This window comes from Globicephala melas, chromosome 1 (genome assembly GCF_963455315.2).
Source record: "Globicephala melas chromosome 1, mGloMel1.2, whole genome shotgun sequence".
Classification (NCBI taxonomy): domain Eukaryota; kingdom Metazoa; phylum Chordata; class Mammalia; order Artiodactyla; family Delphinidae; genus Globicephala; species Globicephala melas.
This window is the reverse complement of record NC_083314.1, coordinates 150,802,862-150,824,640: the sequence shown is the minus strand read 5'-3', so window position 1 is coordinate 150,824,640 and position 21,779 is coordinate 150,802,862. Positions and strand designations below refer to the sequence as shown.

General features: G+C 39.4%; 1 protein-coding gene across 1 annotated transcript in view; it reads right to left on the bottom strand.

Annotated features, from left to right (window-relative positions):
- Positions 1-21,779, bottom strand: part of ZSWIM5 (zinc finger SWIM-type containing 5) — a 262,868-nt gene that overhangs the window by 207,156 nt on the left and 33,933 nt on the right. The window lies entirely within an intron of this gene.

Sequence of the window (21,779 nt, the reverse complement as noted above, 5' to 3'; positions counted from 1 at the left end):
TGGCAGAATGATGAGGATACTACGCCCTCTCTTCCCCCAAAAATACATACACAGGGAGGGAAAGATGTGAAAGGATGGTATCCAAACAGATATATGAACATGTACATGTGCAGGGCATGAGGAAGAGGTGAAGGAGGGAGGTCAGGGACAAGTAATTCTGTATTATAGTGGCATCAAGTACAAGAGTGTGTGAGACAGCGTCCAGTATTTCCCAAGGGTGGTCTGCAGACCATCTGCTTCAGAATAACCAGGCATTAGATTTAATCAATCAGAATCTCTGGAATTGGGTGCCCAGTAATATGCAACTGTGGGTAATAACCCAAGAGAGCTTATGCACCTCAACGTTTAAGAATCGTAGGTAATAATTTTTTTAATAGAGAGAAACTGACCTTTATCCTAAAAAGGGTCACTTAAGTAGTTTAACTTTTTATATAAATATAAAGAAAGCTGGAAGATTTGTTTAGTGATTAGAGTTTAGCAAAATACCTTGAGACTCAATGAAAGATAACACACTCCATCCCTGGTTACCAGGGAGAATTAATTGGCTTAAACAAACCAAGAATTTCTGGGAGGAAATACGTAAGAGGCCTTTTGCATTTGGATGGTAGGGGAAAAATTGCTTAATTCATGGGGGATTCTCATAAAAAGACATTGATTGTGGGCTCTGCATTGAGAGGGTACTCAAACTCAGCTAGGCACTTCTCTGCGACAACAGAGTCTCATAAAAGAATGGATTGTGTTGTATGCCTGAAAGGATTGGGAACTAAAAGTATATAAAGAGGGATACCGTAAGTCAACTGGAGCACTGAGACAGTAAATTTTCCATGGAATCATCATCATTTGAAAGGAGCTTACCAGCTTTGGCCAAAAGCTTTTGCCAGTGAAATTTTGCTGTTTGGGGACCAGCAGCACCAGATGATGGAAATGACTATTTGACACCTGTACCACCTAGCAAGAAAGGACAACAATAATACCAGACTGAGAGTCACCAAGATTCCTCCCTGCTTAGAAGTGGGAATCAGATACACCTTCTGATTAGAATGAACAAACCCTTTGAAGCTTTCAGACAATACAGTGGAAAGGGAAATGCCTGTATTTCAGATATTATGTGGGAAAGGGTGATATTCTGCTAAATATAGCATATAGGGATTGGGTTGGCTTTAATTTGTTAGAGAATAAGACACAGACTGCATTTTCACTTTGAGTTTTATGAAGCAGATCACACCAGTTGTATGTGAAAGATTTAGCGGAGTCTGGCTCACTGCGATTAACCAATAAACGGTAGTCATTGTGGTGGTTATTATTTTAGAGGAAGAGAGAAACAAAGGTGGTTATAACATTTATAGTCTGAATATTAGGGAGAATGATCACAAACAGGGAAATTAGGAGAAAGATCAGAGTTTGTGGGGAATAACTGGCTTAACACACACACATGCTGAGTTTGGGGTAGAATAAAGGCATCCAAATAGAGACGTTCATTTGCTTAAGATGCAACTTCCTATCATTTCTGCTGGTTGAAATCTTGTCCTTCCACTACCTTGTTTTACCTTCCAGCTTCCTTTCTGCCCCTACACCTTTGCAATTATTCTCGCCTTCTTCAATCCTGTAGTACATTTGTATTTCTGCTATTACTCTTACTATATTCTATTTTATATCATAATTATTTTTCTACATATACGTCTTGTCAACTAGATTGTGAGTTCCTTGAGAGCAGGGAGAGATTAAAGTCAGATAGATTGTTTTTGTTTTTCCCAAAGAATCTTGCTGGTGGTTGGTACTTTACAAATCTATCACCAACAATCAAGGGAAGCATTCAGTACTCTGTGTGCTCTAGATACAACACCTAAGCTTCCACATCACTGTTCGCAGGATGAACAGAAGGAACCAAGGATTCTGTGTGATCCTAGCAAGATTCCTGATCCTCCCATTGTTCAACACTCACAACTTCCACTAATTGCCTTGAGACCTTCAAGACTAATCTCATAATGCCCTTTATGCCCCACCACTCCAAGGAGTCCAGAGCTCCTAGGTCATCCCTCAATGACCAGATTCTAATCCCTATAGGTCTCTAAGAGCAATGAGACAATTCTCCACATGCCTCAGCACCACTTATTCCCCTTCCCTGCTCTATTTTTCTCCACAGTGTTTACCACCACCTGACTATTTAACTGTCTGTGTCCTGACTCTTTTTTTTTCTGGCGGTATGCAGGCCTATCACTGTTGTGGCCTCTCCCGTTGCAGAGCACAGGCTCCAGATGCGCAGGCTCAGCGGCCATGGCTCACGGGCCTAGCCACTCCGTGGCATGTGGGATCTTCCCGGACTGGGGCACGAACCCGTGTCCCCTGCATCAGCAGGCGGACTCTCAACCACTGCGCCACCAGGGAAGCCCTGTGTCCTGACTCTTAAATGTAAATTCCATGAGTGCAGAGATTTTTTTTGGTCTGTTTTGTTCACTGCTGTAACTCCAGAACCTAGAATAGTACCTGGTTCCTGGTAGGGCTCAATGGATATATGCAGAATAAATAAATGGATACATAATTGTTAATTCAGTCAACAAATATTTCAGTGCCTATAATACATCCCTAGGATATACATTAATGAACAAGAAAGGCATGGTCCCAATCCTCATGAAGATTACAGTTTAGGTGAAAAGATGACATTAAACAAATACTACATAATTATGCATAATTATGAGAAATGCTCTGAAGGATAGGATATGTAATAGGCAGAATTAATCTAGGGGGATATGAAGGGGGATTCCAAGCTAGATCCTGAAGAAATATATTTAAGCAAAGACTAAAAAATAGGTAGGAATTAGGTGAGCAAAGAAGAGCAAAAGAAGATTACAAATAAAAAGAATGTGCTGGGGCTTCCCTGGTGGCGCGGTGGATAAGAATCCGCCTGCCAATGCAGGGGACACGGGTTCGAGCCCTGGTCCGGGAAGATCCCACATGCTGCGGAGCAACTAAGCCTGTGTGCCACAACTACTGTGCCTGCGCTCTAGAGCCTGCGAGCCACAACTACTGAGCCCACGTGCCACAACTACTGAAGCCCGCGCGCCTAGAGCCCGTGCTCCGCAACAAAAGAAACCACCACAATGAGAAGCCCGTGCACCGCAACAAAGAGTAGCCCCTGCTCGCCGCAACTAGAGAAAGCCCACGCACAGCAACGAAGACCCAGCACAGCCAAACAAACAAACAAATAAATAAATAAAATAAATCTATAAAAAAGAAAAAAGAATGTGCCAAGACCCTAAAAAGGAACATAGGTGTTTATTTAGCAGCTTTATTGAGAAAAAATTAACATGCAATAAACTGTACCTATTTAAAGTGTACAATAGGTTACGTTTGACATATTAAGTTTGACAAAAGTTTTGACCTACATACATGAAACCATCATCACAATTAAGATAATGAACATATCCATCTCCGCCTTGGCACATAATCTGTAATTACTCAACTAACATTTACTGGTACCTAACCATGTGTCAGGCCCTGAGTATACACTGGTATATGATCCCTGCCCTTTGGTACTTAAAGTTCAATAGGTATCTGGTTCAAGGAAGCAAAAGAAAGCCAGTGTAACAATGAATGTCTGGGAAAGTAGGCAGAGGCCATACTTGCAAGGCCTCACAGACCGTATTTTGATCTTAATTCAAAGAGTAATGGGAAGCAAGCAGGCAGGGACTCAGTCCATGCTGGACTTGAACAGGAAGGCTTAAGAATGTTTTAAGTAGGGCAGTGACATGATCACATTTGTCTTTTCAGAAAGATCATGCTGACAAAAATGTGAAGAATAGGTAAGTGAAAGTCAAGAGTAGCTTCTGGAGGAACCAGTTAAGCAAGTGCAACAGTCCTGGCCAGACATGATGGTAGTTTGGCCAAGGGTAGTGGTAGCAGAAAGGATACGTTTTAGACAGATTCAAGAGATTTAGGAAGCAGGACCATCAGGACTTAGTGGTGAATTAGATATGATGGGTAAGGAAAATGGAGGAGTCAAGGATGATTCTCAGTTTTCTGGCTAAACAATTAGTTGGATGTGATGTCACTACCAAGACAGGGGACTCTAGAGGAAGAAGACTTTGACAGAAACAATGAGTTCAGTCTTGGACATAGTGAGGTTGATGATCTAAAGAGATACGTAAGTGGACACACCCAGAAGGCAGTTAATTATACCGAGGTTGGATAGAATAGAAACAGACTGCAAAGGTGACTGAGAAAGGGTGACTAGGCAAAGAAAAGAAATAAAAGGCATTCAAGCTGGGAGGGAAGAAGTAAAACTACTATCTCTATTTACAGATGGAATGATCTTATATATAGAAAATCCTGAGGAACCTACACAGAAACTATTAGAGAAAAATAAACAAGTTCAGCAAGGTTACGAGATCAATACACAAAAATCCATTGTACTTATATGCACTTGCACCGAACAATGAAATTTTAAAAAGCAATCAAAGATATAAAACCTTACCATTACCCCAGGAAGTTTTCTCATGCCCCTTACCACTCAATCCCCTCCAGAGGCAACCAGTGTTCTGATATTTTTTTTTAATGATTGATTAGTTTTGCCTATTTTAGAACTTCCTATAATAAAATCAAACAACATGGATAAAGAAGGCGTGGCACATATATACAATGGAATATTACTCAGCCATAAAAAGAAACAAAATTGAGTTATTTGTAGTGAGGTAGATGGACCTAGAGTCTGTCATACAGAATGAAGTAAGTCAGAAAGAGAAAAACAAATACCGTATGCTAACACATATATATGGAATCTAAGAAAAAAAAAAGTCATGAAGAACCTAGGGGTAAGATGGGAATAAAGACACAGACATACTAGAGAATGGACTTTAAGATATGGGGAGGGGGAAGGGTAAGCTGTGAAAAAGTGAGAGAGTGGCATGGACATATATACACTACCAAACATAAAACAGAGAGCTAGTGGGAAGCAGCCGCATAGCACAGGGAGATCAGCTCGGTGCTCTGTGACCACCTAGAGGGGTGGGATAGGGAGGGTGGGAGGGAGGGAGGCACAGGAGGGGAGAGATATGAGGATATATGTGTATGTATAACTGATTCACTTTGTTATAAAGCAGAAACTAACACACCATTATAAAGCAATTATACTCCAATAAAGATGTTAAAAAATAAATAAATAAATAAATAATAAATAAATAAAATCAAACAACATGCTCTCTTTTGAGTGAGGCTTTTTCACATAGCATAGTATTTTTGAGATGTACTCATGTTGTTGCACATATCAGTAGTTTGCTCTTTTTTAAAAAAATTACCATCAAACAAAGCTGACTTTATTTTTTTTTTATTGGAGTATAGTTGCTTTACAGTGCTGTGTCAGTTTCTGTACAGCAAAGTGAATCAGCCATACGTACACATATATCCCCTCTTTTTTGGATTCCCGTCCCATTTAGGTCACCACAGAGCACTAAGCAGAGTTCCTTGTGCTATATAGTAGATTCTCATTAGTTATCTATTTTATACACAGTAGTGTATACATGTCAATCCCAATCTCCCAGTTCATCCCACCCCCAGTTTGCTCCTTTTTATTGCTGAGTAGTAGTCCATTGTATGAATATAACAGTTTATTTAGTCATCCTTCTGTTCATGCACAACAAGGCTGTTTCCAGTTTGGGGCTACTACAACTAAAGCTGCCATGAACATTCTTGTACATGGTTTTTGTTGACATCTTTTTTTTTTTTTTTTTTTGGCTGCATCGGGTCTTAGTTGCGGCATGCAGGATCTTCATCGCTGCATGTGGGATCTTTAGTTGCAGCATGCAGACTCTTAGTTGCAGCACACAGACTCTTAGTTGGGGCATGTGGACTCTTAGTTGCAGCATGCATGAGGGATCTAGTTCCCCGACCATGGATCAAACTCAGGCTCCCTGCATTGGTAGTGCGGCGTCTTACCCACTGGACCATCAGGGAAGTCCCTTTGTTGACATTTTTGAAATGTACTTTCATTTATTTTGAGTAAATACTTGAGTGGAATTTCTGATCATAGGGTAGGTGTATCTGTAGACCATTGTCCAAAGTGGTTATACCATTTTATATTCCCAAAAATAATGTGTAAGACTTCTGATTACTCCACATCCTTATCCATATTTGGCTTTTTAATTTTAGCCATTCTGGTGGGAATGTAGTAATACTATCTCATTGTGGTTTTAATTTACACTTCCCTGATGACTAATAATGTTGAGTGCTTTTTATTGTGCTTATTAACCATTTGTATAGCATAATCTTTGTGATGTGTTTGTTTACATCTTTTGCCCATATTATATTGGGTTGCTTGTCTTATTACTGAATTGCAAGAGTTCTTTATATATCTCGATGCCAATCTTTAGTCAACATATGTTTGGCAAATATTATCCCAGGTGACAAGTATTTATGGACTGAGTTGCTTATAGTTTTTAAGTAATTCTACAGAACTTCTCTATTTGAAATCAGATAGATTTGGATTTAAATCCTGGCTTTACCTATAACTAGCTGTGGGAATTTGAGCAAGGTATTTAACTTTGGGGGCATTTTTTTCCATCTGTAAAACAGAGACACCACTTACCTTTATAGGGTTGTTGTGATGATTTAGACAATGGATTTAGACATATCTGGCATATAAAACGTTTTCAATAAATGTTAGTTCCATTCTTTTCTGATTTTAGTTCTATGATAATATGGCAATTGCTGCCTTAAATAGCTGAACTGCAATTCTTACACCGTAAAACTCTATAAAAATTTGAATTCTCACAATGGTAAAAATCATGGCAATAGTGGAAACCATAAAGAATTAGGGATCCTGGGAAGAGAGTAATATATCTTTCTTTTATTCTAGTTCAGTAACATATTCAAAATAAGGCTGAACCTAAAAGTAGCTAAATCAAATGAAATTCATCTGGAGGTAAAATTGAAAAGAATAAGGTGAAAAATTCAAATTGTGTTGTGCTAAGTCATCTGTTATAGCATGTGGAAAATTTAAATAACATGCTATTGCAAATACAATTGTACTAAATCCCATCTACACCAGAGTTAGTTGTATCTCATCTCTTACAGAAATTCACATAAAAATAGGTTTAACCCAAAAAACATTTTTACAGAAAAACTTCAACATAATAATGTTTATGTAAAAGTTGTGCTAATAACTTCCTATAAATAAGCTAATTCAGTTCTAGTAATTACTATAATTGTTATTATACAGTACAGAACTTGCTTTATTGTTCCTATATTTATTTGTTCTATAAAAAATTTCAGGTTCTGGATCTAAATTCTGCCCCCTTGGTTTACTAGTCAAGCAAGTTAACTCTTCTAAATCTCATTCCTTTCATTTGTAAAATGGAGATGGTAATATTATCTATCTTATATCACTGCTATGAGGCTTAAGTAAGTGTATAAAGCCCTTAGCACAGAATACTTTTAGCACATAGTAAGTGATCAATAATATTAGTTATTTGTTATTGTTGTTTACTATGTTATTGTTGTTTATTATGTCTTACTTGCAAGACATAAATCTTTCCAAACAGTAAATCCACAATGGTCTGTGGAAATGAAAATATTGGGAAGCACGGCACTGAAGTGAGCTCTTCAATTCATCTCCCACTCCCACTTCCAGCCCTATGCCACTGCCTTAAACTAGCCACTTCTCTCACTTTTTCTATCTATTACAATAGCCTTCCACGTCCATTCTTTATTCTCACCAATCCATTCTCCACACTGAGGCGAGAATGATCTATCTCAAGATCAAATCTGGCCATGTCACCACCCTTGTTATTAAAAAGCTTGTATGGCTTCCCATCTATCTACAGCAGAGGCCATAAACTGATAGCCTACAGATTGAGTAAAAAATAAAGATGAAGGGGGCTTCCCTGGTGGTGCAGTGGTTGAGAGTCTGCCTGCCGATGCAGGGGATGCGGGTTCATGCCCCGGTCCGGGAGGATCCCACATGCCGCAGAGCAGCTGGGCCTGTGAGCCATCGCCGCTGAGCCTGCGCGTCCAGAGCCTGTGCTCCGCAATGGGAGAGGCCACAACAGTGAGAGGCCCGCGTACGGCCAAAAAAAAAAAAAAAAAAAAAGATGAAGGGTTTTTTTCCACACACACACAGGTGCTTTGAAAATATGATTTCATATTAAAAATATGGATATGTAACTTCTCTTCAAAAAATCAGAAAATTCAGCAACACTAGGCCCAAATTTCCACATAGAAAACTGTGCTGGAGCAGAGGACAGGACACCTAGATAAGACAGGGCATATGTGATTTGTGATTTCCAGTTTACCACAATCCTTATCCACTTCAATTCATTCAAGTACCTTACCTGCCTGGCTCCCCATAAACAACTGAATTTGTGCTATCTGCTTTACAGGATATATTCTAAACTCCTTAGAAAGACAGACCCTTGATGATCTGGGTTCAAGTTAAATTTCCTTTCAATTCCCATCATCTCTCTTATGCTTTCCCTTTACACATGTGCTATAGTCATCACTTCTCAAAAACATCACATTGTTTCACACATTCTTTTACCTTGTAAGCTGTACATTTAGTTCCTTCTGCTTGGAATGTCCTTCCCACATTTGCTTCCCCAGGAAATGAATGCTTCTACTCCTCGAAATGAGATAATGCATGTAGCACAGAGGTGGGCATATAGTAACCTCTCATTAAATATCCTTACAACAATTCTAAGAGGTAGGTATTATGACCCTATATTACAGACAAGGATGTTGTTACCTAAATAAAGTAAGTAACTTAATCAAGACCAAGGAGCTAGTGACACATTTGGAATTTCTTTTTTTCAGTGTTGATAGGATTTTTTTTTAATCCAATTGTTTTTTTCTTATATTGAAGTAGAGTTGATTTATAATGTGTTACTTTCTAGTGTATAGTGAAGTGATTGAGTTATACACATATATGTATTCTTTTTCATATTCTTTTCCATTATGGAATATTACAGGATATTAAATATAGTTCCCTGTGCCATACAGCAGGACCTTGTTATCTATTTTACATATAGTAGTTTTTCTGTTTTTTTGTTTTGTTTTTTTTTTTTGCGGTACGTGGGCCTCTCACTGCTGTGGCCTCGCCCGTTGCGGAGCACAGCCTCCGGACGCGCAAGCTCAGCGGCCATGGCTCACGGGCCCAGCCGCTCCGCGGCATGTGGGATCATCCCAGACCGGGCCACGAACCCGCATCCCCTGCATCGGCAGGTGGACTCTCAACCACTGCGCCACCAGGGAATCGCTGTTTTTGTTTTTTTAATATTTATTGGGCTGTGCCAGGTCTTACTGCGGCACGCGGGATCTTCGTTACCGTGTGCAGGATTTCCTCGTGGCGTGCAGGATCTTCGTTGCAGCACACAGGATCTTTAGTTGCTCATGTGAGATCTAGTTCCCTGAAAAGGGATCGAACCTGGGCCCCCTCCATTGGGAGCACAGAGTCTTAACCACTGGACCACCAGGGAAGTCCCTACATATAGTAGTTTGCATCTTTAATCCCATACTCCTAATTTATCCCTTCCTCCTGCTTTCCCCCTTGGCAACCACAAGCCTATTCTCTATTTCTGTGAGTCTGTTTCTGTTTCATAGATAAGTTCATTTGTGTCCTATCTTAGTTTCCACATAAAAGTGAAATCACATGGTATCTGTCCTTCTCTTTCTGACTTATTTCACTTAGTATGATAATCTCTAGGTCCACCCAAGTAGTTGCAAATGGCACTATTTCATTCTTTTTATGGCTGAGTAGTATTCCATTGTGTGTGTGTGTGTGTGTGTGTGTGTGTGTGTGTGTGTGTGTGTGTGTATGTCACATCTTCTTTATCCATTCATCTGTCGATGGACATGTAGGTTGCTTCCATGTCTTGGCTATTGTAAATAGTGCTGCTATGAACACTTGGGGTACTTGTATCTTTTTGAATTAGAGTTTTCTCTAGATATATGCACAGGATTGGGATTGCTGGATCATATGGTAACTGTATTTTTAGTTTTTTGAGGAACCTCCATACTGTTTTCCAGAATGTCTGTACCAATTTACATTCCTAACAGTAGTATAAGAGGGTACCCTTTATTCCATGCCCTCTGCAGCATTTGTTATTTGTAGACTTTGTAATAATGGCCATTCTGACCAGTGTGAGGTGGTACCTCATTATAGTTTTGATTTGTATTTCTCTAATAATTAGCGTTCTTGAGCATCTTTTCATGTGGTCATTGGCCATCTCTATGTCTTCTTTGGAGAAATATCCATTTAGGTCTTCTGCCCATTTTTGATTGGGTTGTTTGCTTTTCTGTTATTGAGCTGTATGAGCTATTTGCATATTTTGGAAGTTAAGCCCTTGTCAGTCACATCATTTGCAAATACTTTTTCCCATCCCATAGGTTGTCTTTTCATTTTGTTTATGGTTTCCTTTACTGTGCAAAAGCTTGTAAGTTTGATTAGGTCTCATTTGTTTATTTTGCTCTGTTGTTGGAAAAGTTATCTGGAAGGATGTTCAGCTGACTTTTACCTTTTTTTGCTGTACTTTTATATGTTCTTGTAATTAATTAGTATGTAACTTTTTAAAAAACAAAGTTATTTTAAGAAATAATTCTTTTTGAATCCTCAAGAGTAAAGGGATTAATCATAATCCCTCCCACCTCACTCAAAAACATACCAAATCACATTTAGGAAGTAAATATTTAAGTCCTAAGAATAGGTAACTACATAAATTAGAAGACAGTTTTAATTTTTATTTTATTTTATTTTTTATTTATTTATTTATTTATTTTTTGCGGTACGTGGGCCTCTCACTGTTGTGGCCTCTCCCGTTGCGGAGCACAGGCTCCGGACGCGCAGGCTCAGTGGCCATGGCTCACAGGCCTAGCTGCTCTGCGGCATGTGGGATCTTCCTGGACCGGGGCACGAACCCGCGTCCCCTGCATCGGCAGGCAGACTCTCAACCACTGCGCCACCAGGGAACCCCAGAAGACAGTTTTAATTTTTAAAAGACATGTTATATACTCAATGTCCCTGAAATAATTTCTTATTAAGTTAAAAATGACTGGAGAATTGCCAATATTTATAGCACAGTACTGCACTTACATTATGTCACATGATTATTGAAAAGTAATTACATTTATCTCATAATACAGCAATCATTTTCTTCACAGATCATATATATTTCACATCCACTCTACATTGATTTTTTTTTTTTAAAAAAAGACACATTTAACAGTGTGTAGGCAATTCCCTGGTGGCGCAGTGGTTAAGAATCCACCTGCCATTAACAGCTGATCTTTTAGCAACAACTCTGCAAGCCAGAAGGGAGTGGCAGGATATATTTAAAGTGATGAAAGGGAAAAACCTACAACCAAGATGACTCTACCCAGCAAGGATCTCTTTCAGATTTGATGGAGAAATTAAAACCTTTACAGACAAGCAAAAGCTAAGAGAATTCAGCACCACCAAATCAGCTTTGCAACAAATGCTAGAGGAACTTCTCCATGCAGGAAACACAAGAGAAGGAAAAGACCTACAATAACAAACCCAAAACAATTAAGAAAATGGTAATAGGAACATACATATTGATAACTACCTTATGTAAATGGATTAAATGCTCCAACCAGAAGACATAGACTGGCTGAAGGGATACAAAAACAAGACCCGTATATATGCTGTCTACAAGAGACCCACTTCAGACCTAGGGAAACATACAGACTGAAAGTGAGGGAATGGAAAAAGATATTCCATACAAACGGAAATCAAAAGAAAGCTGGAGTAGCAATTCTCACATCAGGCAAAATAGACTTTAAACTAAAGACTATTACAAGAGACAAAGAAGGACACTACATAATGATCAAGGGATCAATCCAAGAAGAAGATATAAAAATTATAAATATTTATGCACCCAACATAGGAGTACCTCAATACATAAGGCAAATGCTAACAGCCATGAAAGGGGAAATCAACAGTAACACAATCATAGTAGAGGACTTTAACACCCCACTTTCACCAATGTACACATCATCCGAAATGAAAATAAATAAGGAGACACAAGCTTTAAATGATACATTAAACAAGATGGACTTAATTGATATTTATACGACATTCCATCCAAAAACAGGGGAATACACTTTCTTCTCAAGTGCTCATGGAACGTTCTCCAGGATAGATCATATCTTGGGTCACAAAGCAAACCTTGGTAAATTCAAGCAAGTTGAAATCATGTCAAATATCTTTCTGATCACAATGCTATGAGACTAGATATCAATTATAGGAAAAAATCTGGACAAAATCCAAACATATGGAGGCTAAACAATACACTACTTAATAATCAAGAGATCACTGAACAAATCAAAGAGGAAATCAAAAAATACCTAGAAACAAATGACAATGACAACACAACGACCCAAAACCTATGGGATGCAGCAAAAGCAGTTCTTAGAGGGAAGTCTATAGCAATACAATCCTACCTCAAAAAACAAGAAACATCTCAACTAAACAACCTAAACTTACAACTAAAGCAATTAGAGAAAGAAGAACAAAAAAAACCCAAAGTTAGCAGAAGGAAAGAAATCATAAAGGTCAGATCAGAAATAAATGAAAAAGAAATAAAGGAAATGATAGCAAAGATCAATAAAACTAAAAGCTGGTTCTTTGAGAAGATAAACAAAATTGATAAACCATTAGCCAGACTCATCAAGAAGAAAAAAGGGAGAAGACTCAAATCAATAGAATTAGAAATGAAAAAGAAGTAACAACTGACACTGCATAAATACAAAAGATCATGAGAGATTATTACAAGCAACTATATGCCAACAAAATGGTCAACCTAAAAGAAATGGACAAATTCTTAGAAATGCACAACCTTCCAAGACTGAACCAGTTAGAAATAGGAAATATAAACAGACCAATCACAAGCACTGAAATTGAGACTGTGATTAAAAATCTTCCAACAAACAAAAGCCCAGGACCAGATGGCTTCACAGGCAAATTCTATCAAACATTTAGAGGAGAGCTAATACCTTTCCTTCTCAAACTCTTCCAAATTATAGCAGAGGGAAGAATACTCCCAAACTCATTTTATGAGGCCTTCATCACCCTGATACAAAAACCAGACAAAGATGTCACAAAGAAAGAAAACTACAGGTCAATATCACTAATGAACATAGATGCAAAATCCTCAACAAAATACTAGCAAACAGAATCCAACAGCACATTAAAAGGATCATACACCATGATCAAGTGGGGTTTATTACAGGAATGCAAGGATTTTTCAAAATACGCAAATCAATCAATGTGATAAACCATATTAACTGAAGGATAAAAACCGTAAGATCGTCTCAATAGATGTAGAAAAAGCTTTCCACAAAAATCAACACCCATTTATGATAAAAACCCTCCAGAAAGTAGGCATAGAGGCAATTTACCTCAACATAATAGAGCCCATTTATGACAAACCCACAGCCAACATCGTTCTCAATGGTGAAAAACTGAAACCATTTCCACTAAGATCAGGAACGAGACAAGGTTGTCCACTCTCACCACTATTATTCAACATAGTTTTAGCCACAGCAATCAGAGAAGAAAAAGAAATAAAAAGAATCCAAATTGGAAAAGATGAAGTAAAGCTGTCACTGTTTGCAGATGACATGATACTATACATAGAGAATCCTGAAGATGCTATCAGAAAACTACTAGAGCTAATCAATGAATTTGGTAAAGTAGCAGGATACACCATTAATGCTCAGAAATCTCTTGCATTCCTATACAGTAATGATGAAAAAATCTGAAAGAGAAATTAAGGAAACACTCACATTTACCACTGCAACAAAAAGAATAAAACACCTAGGAATAAACCTACCTAGGGAGACAAAAGACCTGTATGCAGAAAATGAGAAGATACCGATGAAAGAAATTAATGATGATACAAAGAGATGGAGAGATATACCATGTTCCTGGATTAGAAGAATCAACATTGTGAAAATGACTATACTACCCAAAGCAATCTACAGATTCAATGCAATCCCTATCAAACTACCAAAGGCAATTTTCACAGAACTAGAACGAAAAATTTCACAATTTGCATGGGAACAGATAAGACCCCAAATAGCCAAAGCAATCTTGAGAAAGAAAAATGGAGCAGGAGGAATCAGGCTCCAGGGCATGAGACTATACTACAAAGCTACATTAATCAAGATAGTATGGTACTGGCACAAAAACAGAAATATAGATCAGTGGAACAGGATAGAAAACCCAGAGATAAACCCACGCACATATGGTCACCTTATCTTTGATAAAGGAGACAAGAATATACACTGGAGAAAAGACAGCCTCTTCAATAAGTGGTGCGGGGAAAACTGGACAGCTACATGTAAAAGAATGAAATTACAACACTCCCTAACACCATACACAAAAATAAACTCAAAATGGATTAAAGACCTAAATGTAAGGCCAGACACTATCAAACTCTTAGAGGAAAACATAGGCAGAACACTCTATGACATAAATCACAGCAAGATCCTTTTTGACCTACCTCCTAGAAAAATGGAAATAAAAACAAAAATAAACAAATGGGACCTAATGAAACTTAAAAGCTTTTGCACAGCAAAGGAAAACATAAGACGAAAAGACAACCATCAGAATGGGAGAAAATATTTGCAAATGAAGCAACTGAGAAAGATTAATCCCCAAACTTTACAAGCAGCTCATGCAACTAAATATCAAAAAAAAAACAACCCAATCCAAAAATGGGCAGAAGACCTAAACAGACATTTCTCCCAAGAAGATATACAGATTGTCAACAAGCACATGAAAGAATGCTCAACATCACTAATCATTAGAGAAATGCAAATCAAAACTACAATGAGAGGGCTTCCCTGGTGGCGCAGTGGTTGAGAGTCCGCCTGCCAATGCAGGGGACACCAGTTTGTGCCCTGGTCCGGGAAGATCACCCATGCCGCGGAGCGGCTGGGCCCGTGAGCCATGGCCGCTGAGCCTGCGCGTCCGGAGCCTGTGCTCCGCAACGGGAGAGGCCACAACAGTGAGAGGCCCGCGTATGGCAAAAAAAAAAAAAAAAAAAAAAAAAAACCCACAATGAGGTATCACATCACACCAGTCAGAATGGCCATCATCAAAAAATCTACAAACAATAAATGCTAGACAGGGTGTGGTGAAAAGGGAACCCTCTCGCATTGTTGGTGGGAATGTAAACTGATACAGCCACTATGGAGAACAGTATGGAGTTTCTTAAAAAACTAAAAATATAACTACCATATGACCCAGCAATCCCACTACTGGCCATATACCCTGAGAAAACCATAATTCAAAAAGAGTCATGTACCAAAATGTTCATTGAAGCTCTATTTACAATAGCCAGGACATGGAAGCAACCTCAATGTCCATCAACAGACGAGTGTATAAAGAAGATGTGGCACATATATACAATTGAATATTACTCAGCCATAAAAGGAAACGAAATTGAGTTATTTGTAGTGAGGTGGCTGCACCTAGAGTCTGTCATACAGAGTGATGTAAGTCAGAAAGAGAAGAACAAACAGCATATGCTAACACATATATATGGAATCTAAAAAAAAAAAATGGTCATGAAGAACTTAGGGGCAAGATGGGAATAAAGACACAGACCTACTAGAGAATGGACTTGCAGATACGGGGAGGTGGAAGGGTAAGCTAGGACAAAGTGAGAGAGTGGGGGCTTCCCTGGTGGCGCAATGGTTGAGCGTCCGCCTGCCGATGCAGGGGACACGGGTTCGTGCCTCAGTCCGGGAAGATCCCACATGCCGCGGAGCGTCTGGGCCCATGAGCCATGGCCGCTGAGCCTGCGCATCCGGAGGCTGTGCTCCACAACGGGAGAGGCCGCAGCAGTGAGAGGCCCACATACCGCAAAAAAAAAAAAAAAAAAAAAAGTGAAAGAGTGGCATGGACATATATACACTACCAAACGTAAAATAGATGCCTAGTGGGAAGCGGCCGTATAGCAAAGGGAGATCAGTTCGGTGCTTTGTGACCACCCAGAGGGGTGGGATAGGGAGGGTAGGAGGGAGGGAGACGCAAGAGGGAGGAGATATGGGGACATATGTATATGTATAACTGATTCACTTTGTTGTAAAGCAGAAACTAACATACCATTGAAAAGCAATTATACTGCATTAAAGATGTTTAAAAATAAAATAAAAATAAAAAAATAAAAGATACATGCACCCATCCCGCAAAAAAAGATGTGGCACATATATACAATGGAATATTACTCAGCCACAAAAAGACTCGAAATTGTGTTATCTTAGTGAGGTGGATGGACCTAGAGTCTGTCATACAGAGTGAAGTCAGAAAGAAAGAACACCATATGCTAACACATATATATGGAATCTAAAAAAAAAAAAAAAGAAGGTCATGAGGGACCTAGGGGCAAGAAGGGAATAGACTCAGACGTAGAGAATGGACTTGAGGACATGGGGAGGGGGAAGGGTAAGCTGGGACGAAGTAAGAGAGTGACATGGACATATATACACTACCAAATGTAAAATAGATAGCTAGTGGGAAGCACCTGCATAGCACAGGGAGGTCAGCTCGGTGCTTTGTGACCACCTAGAGGGGTAGGATAGGGAGGATGGCAGGGAGACACAAGGGGGAGGAGATATGGGGATATATGTATATGTATGGCTGATTCAGTTTGTTATAAAGCAGAAACTTACACACCACTGTAAAGCAATTATACTCCAATAAAGATGTTAAAAAAAATAAAAATAAAAGAATCCGCCTGCCAATGCAGGGAACACAGGTTCAAGCCCTGGTCCGGGAAGATCCCACATGCCGCAGAGCAACTAAGACCATGCGCCACAACTACTGAGACTGCACTCTAGAGTCCGTGAGCCAAAACTACTGAGCCCATGGGTTGCAACTACTGAAGCCCACGTGCCTAGAGCCCGTGCTCAGCAACAAGAAAAGCCACCACGATGAGAAGCCTGCGCACTGCAATGAAGAGTAGCCCCCATTCACCGCAGGTAGACAAAGTCCGAGTGCAGTAATGAAGACCCGGTGCAGCCAAAAAAAAAAACAACAAAGAACATTGTGTAGAACTAAGAAATTTCAACACAAGGATTTATTCAAACAATTAATTGTTATTGAAAAATGCTGCCAATGGAACAACTTCTACATGTTGGCTTCCAGAATGGCCTACGTTCCTCCATACACATTTTCAATTCCCTAAAATCAAGCTTTCCTTAAAAAATCAATAAAATGTCAAATACCCTCCTCCATTGTCTTTCAGTGAGCTCCAGTACTATACTACAGCAACTAAGACTCAAAAAAATTAATTTTATACTGAAAAAAATTATTGTATGGTATTTCTTTGTTCTAAGGTCAGAAAGTCAATTGCATTTGAATTGTCTACAATGGCATGTATCTGACCAAGATTAATTTAAAACAGATGTCTTTGAAACCAAAGTCCATTCAACAGTTTCACAGCCTATCAACCCTGTGAAAGCCTCTCTTGCTGCAGCTCTGCTATTACACTTCTTTCAGAAATAGTTCAGTCTATTTTTATAAGATAGAAGGTCATATTATTATATTCCATAACCCCATAAGGATCACAAAAGTACAAAGGAGATAAAGCATGATCTAAGGGGCTTCCTGAGAGTGAACATTAACCAATACTATCAAGAAAAATGGTGAGGAATATTATATGCTGTATGGAACATTATATCACTGTAACCAGTTTTAGTTAATTATGAATAATTCAACAAATATACTTTCAAAGAAATTTAACCAACTGCTTAGCAAATTATTTTAAGAAAATTTTTACAAATTAGGAATTACAGTTGTTTTTATAACACAAAAAAGGTAAAAGATATTTAAATGAGGCTGTTCAAGTAAGCGTTTACCTTTTACACTCAACTGCTGCTTTAAAGAAACATAAATTTCATTATATGAATTTTTCAGCCTAAAAATTATTTTTAAAATCTGCCCAAATTCATAATATCCAAAAATGCAGGGGGACAGCTTTTCATATTATAATAGTGCTTACAGGTGTGTACACAGATGTAATGTTCAAATTAAAGGAAAGATGATGCATTCAATGCTAAATCCAAAATGTAACCCAAAGGGTTGTAAAAATGAACAAACAGGGCTTCCCTGGTGGCGCAGTGGTTGAGAGTCCGCCTGCCAATGCAGGGGACACGGGTTCGTGCCCGGGTCTGGGAAGATCCCACATGCCGCGGAGCGGCTGGGCCCGTGAGCCATGGCCACTGAGCCTGCGCGTCCAGAGCCTGTGCTCCGCAACGGGAGAGGCCACAACAGTGAGAGGCCCGCATACCGCAAAAAAAAAAAAAAAAAAAATGAACAAACAGGATTCTGTCTGGGGGCTACCCTATACTTTATTTTGACCATACTTGTTGAGTGAATATTAATAGTTGTACTTTCCTCTCAAAAAAATTAATCTGCCCAAAAAAGGAGATAAAATGCCAACCTCAGCTGTAATAAATAGCATATATGTTCATTAAAAGCAACATTATAATAACTGAAGAACCCAGTGCCAAATTAGTACTACAAATATATTCTTAGTGGAGTGAGCTAAAATGAATATGTTCTTTAAAAATATGATATATTTTACTTTGCAGACAACTGAAAAAATTTCTAACTTACAGTTCTGTAGCAAATATACCACACATGACCTTAGACAAGTCACAACTAATATCAATACAGAACTTTATACTTCAACAAGCACTTCAGATATATTACCTCCTGCAGCTTAACTCTGGGAGAAAATATTCTGCCATAAAAGGAGCTACGAAGATTGTTGCACACTTTTTTCTCCCACAGCATGTCCTTATGATCTTCCCAGAACCTCTAGGATCACAGGGTTTGGAGCAGTTAGCAAATGAACTGCATATTTAGATTACAACCATCATATAAATCACTCTTTTTTTTTGGCTGGGCCGTGAAGCTTGCAGGATCTTAGTTCCCCAACCAGGGATCGAACCCAGGCCCTGGCAGTGAAAGCACAGAGTCCTAACCACTGGACCACAAGGGAATTCCCGTAAATCACTCTTAAAATGAGTTTTATAAACCACTCATCGGTAATACTTCTAAATATTCGGCCTCTTTTCTTCCTTCTACTGCTTTCTAACAAATTCCATAATGTAATGAAAACTGAAACTAACTAAATTGCTACTGGTAAATCATAAAGACAATTAAAAATAAGGTAAAGAAAATCAACATTATATTCCCCATTTATGAAGTCACCTGTTTTTCTTTCTTTCTTTTTAAATTTATTTATTTATTTATTTATTTTGGCTGCATTGGGTCTTCATTGCTGCGCACGGGCTTTCTCTAGTTGCGGCGAGCAGAGTCTACTCTTTGCTGTGGTGCATGGGCTTCTCATTGCAGTGGCTTCTCTTGTTGCCAAGCACGGGCTCTAGGCACGTGGGCTTCAGTAGTTGCAGCACGTGGGCTCAGTATATGTTGCTCACGGGCCCTGGAGCGCAGGCTTAGTAGTTGTGGTGCACGGGCTTAGTTGCTCCGCAGCATGTGGGATCTTCCCAGACCAGGGCTCGAACATGTGCACCCTGAATTGTCAGGCGGATTCTTAACCACTGCGCCACCAGGGAGCCCTGTTTTTCTATCTGTACTGCAAAGTGAATTATTTCCTTCATTTAAATTATAACCATCGGGCTTCCCTGGTGGCGCAGTGGTTGAGAGTCCGCCTGCCGATGCAGGGGACACGGGTTCGTGCCCCAGTCCGGGAAGATCCCACATGCCGTGGAGCAGCTGGGCCCGTGAGCCGTGGCCGCTGAGCCTGCGCGTCCGGAGCCTGTGCTCCGCAACGGGAGAGGCCACAACAGTGAGAGGCCTGCGTACCGCAAAAAAAAAATTATAACTATCACTAATTTCAACCATTTTATACTACTGGAGAAAAAGTTAATCTTGTAAGAATACATAATAGGGGGACTTCCCTGGTGGTCCAGTGGCTAAGACTCTGAGCTCCCAATGCAGGGGACTGGGTTCAATCCCTGGTCAAGGAACTAGATCCCACATGTTGCAACTAAAAAGATCCTGCACATGGCAACAAAATTCCCATGTGCCGCAACTAAGACCCGGGGCAGCCAAATAAATAAATAATTTTTTTTTTAAAAAAAAGGGACTTCCCTGGTGGGGCAGTGGTTAAGAATCCGCCTGCCAATGCAGGGGACATGGGTTCAAGCCCTGATCCGGGAAGATCCCACATGACACGAAGCAATGAAGCCCGTGCGCCACAACTACTCAGCCTGCGCTCTAGAGCGCGCGAGTCACAGCTGCTGGGCCTGCGTGCCGCAACTACTGAGGCCTGCGTGCCTGGAGCCTATGATCTGCAATGGGAGAGGCCGCTGCAGTGAGAAGCACATGCGCTGCAGTGAGAAGCACATGCACTGCAGCAAAGGGTAGCCCCTGCTCGCTGCAACTAGAGAAGGCCCTCGCGCAGCAACGAAGACCCAATATGGAAAAAATAAATTAAAAACAAAAAAGGAATATATAATAGATCCATGATATATTAATTTAATATACTAGGCTCAACAATAGATTTATTGTTCTAGTACAGCAGCAGCTAGTTTTTTTTTAAGTCTATGCATTAAAGATGTGATATAATGTATAAGGCAAGAATGGGTGTTATTAAAAGCAATAAAGATTTGTCATAGTCTATATATAAAATCTATGTCTGAATTTTCTTATTTATGGACAGGAAAGGAAAAATAATTTCAGTATATAATGTTTTCACTTAATTGATTTGTTTTGCCCTTCTCAATCACTATTTTGGACTTAAGTTATTCATTTTATTTTTCACTATGCATAAATGAATATAGCATAATGATTAAGATTTTGGACACAGGTACCAGACTGCCTTGGTTCTAACCTCAGCTCTGCCACTTAACTAGTTGTGTGACCTTGGACAAATTCTTATGTGGGAATCATGTCTTCATCCGTAAAATTGGAATAATAAAATACACACCTCAAAAAGATTATTGTAAGAATGAAATAAGTTAAAACATGTTAAACACTTAGCACAAAGCTAGCAATAGTAAATGTTCACTATATATGTATTAGTTATTACTATTATTGTTGCCACTGTTATGCAAAATAAGTTATATATTATTGGTATACTAATTAACAATATTTACAAAGCTTTAAAAATCATAAGACTATAAGTTTATACAACCAAGAAAGACAAAATTTTTTAAAAACTCAAAACTTTAGCTTATCATTTGAATAATAACCAAGTATCATTTAAAATAAATGATGATGAGGGACTTCCCTGGTGGCACAGTGGTTAAGACTCCGTGCTCCCAATGGGGGGGCCCGGGTTCGATCCCTGGTCAGGGAACTAGATCCTACATGCATATCACAACTACGGAGCCTGTGAGCCGCAACTAAGGAGACCACCTGCTGCAACTAAGGAACCCACATGCTGCCACCAAGGGAGCCGGTGAGCTGCAACCAAGACCCAGCACAACCAAATAAATAAATTTTTTTTTTTTTTTTTTTTTTTTGCGGTATGCGGGCCTCTCACTGTTGTGGCCTCTCCCGTTGCAGAGCACAGGCTCCAGACGCACAGGGTCAGCGGCCATGGCTCACAGGCCCAGCCACTCCTCGGCATGTGGGATCCTCCCGGACCGGGGCACGAACCCATGTCCCCTGCATCGGCAGGCGGACTCTCAACCACTGCGCCACCAGGGAAGCCCATAAATAAATTTTTAAAAATTAATAAATAAAATAAATGATGAGTTATACATGTTTGTACTATTGATAATTTAACCTT